The 1,436-nt window shown below is 28.6% G+C and overlaps 1 pseudogene; it reads right to left on the bottom strand.

Annotated features, from left to right (window-relative positions):
- Window positions 1–705: 705 nt before the first annotated feature.
- On the bottom strand, window positions 706–1,184 carry LOC112693312 (annotated as a pseudogene).
- Window positions 1,185–1,436: the final 252 nt, after the last annotated feature.

Here is a 1,436-nt window from a genome sequence, read left to right as displayed (position 1 = left end):
TTGGACATATATTTTAGCAGCTTTTATAATATTTTTATCGTCATACATTTTTAAATTGACCGGAATAAGTCCTTCAAGTGGCATAACATCAATAAGCCTTTGATTAACACGAGCATCCATTGATTCTATTAAATAATCAAGATACATTATACATATAAACACGGCCCATGGGGGGGGGCTATAGCCCCCTAAGCCTCCTCCTTGGCTACGCCACTGCATGGATATCACAGAACTTAACTTTGAAATTAAATTGAAATTAAGACGAAAACTACACCTGTACGTTTAAAAAGACACTATATGGTCAACAAAAATGTAAATTAAATCGAAAAATTAGTATTTGTTACGGATAAAATGATAAAAAAAATCTATTATAATTATGACATTATTACCATAGATTAAATATACTTTAATATATTTAATCTATATTATTACATATTAAAATGTATATGTTATAGTCAATGACGAAAATTGAACATTTACGTCACTAACCGGTCATTAACGTTAGAAGCCAAGTTGCTACGTTAATTTCGTAAACTACAGGGCAATAACGTCAGTATCCAATATAATATGTTATTGTTGTAAATTTCAAGATAAATAAAACAATTTTAATTCAATGACTGAAAATATTGGTACATTAATTTAAATAATTACAGAATACAGTTATTATTTTTTTTATATTAAATTATTAATTTAAAATTAATATTATTATATATTTTTGCATGGCATGCTGTAGTGGCATTTTGAATTACACAATACACCCGCTGATCGACAAATGCATTTGTTTGTTCTACACTTGAGTTTGCAATTGCACCTTTTGTAACCTTGTGATCTAATGACTACTAAAACCTGCAGCTTCTCTCAGCATAATTTCCTTTTTAGTATTTACAGATTCCAAATCAATGAAACATTATTTGCATGGATCGATCTGCGATCGAGTATACAAATGTTTAATAATGCCGTTCTCTGTACCTAATAAAAAATAAGCATTTATAAATTCAAATAAATTTATCTAAATAAGATAATTATCATTTATAAGTACCTAATTTATATAAATCATCTTCAACCTGAGTAATAACTGCTAATAGGTTTCGTGGTGATCCACGTGCTCGATCAACATCAGGTATTGGAACCTTAACTATGATACCAACTTTTAGTGAACCAAATTTCTTATTCGAAATTTTCATAATTTTTTTTGGCTTGTTTCTTTAACCATTCACTTGATTTATGTCGTTCATTTTGTATTTGCTCATGACGTTGGCATTTCATGCAATTTTTACTTTCACTGTCAGCTTTCAGGAAAATGAAACACGTTTCACATTTTCTTAGGTTTGTATCTAATATATTTAAATTAAATGTTTTTTCTTGTTGTCTGTAATTGGCGAAACAACTTCAATACTTTGTTTTGAATCATGTAATTGCACGAAACATTTTCGATA

This window comes from Sipha flava, unplaced genomic scaffold (assembly GCF_003268045.1).
Source record: "Sipha flava isolate LNK unplaced genomic scaffold, YSA_version1 84_pilon_pilon, whole genome shotgun sequence".
NCBI classification, from domain to species: domain Eukaryota; kingdom Metazoa; phylum Arthropoda; class Insecta; order Hemiptera; family Aphididae; genus Sipha; species Sipha flava.
The sequence above is the reverse complement of the archived record's forward strand: the minus strand, read 5'-3'. Positions and strand labels throughout refer to the sequence as shown.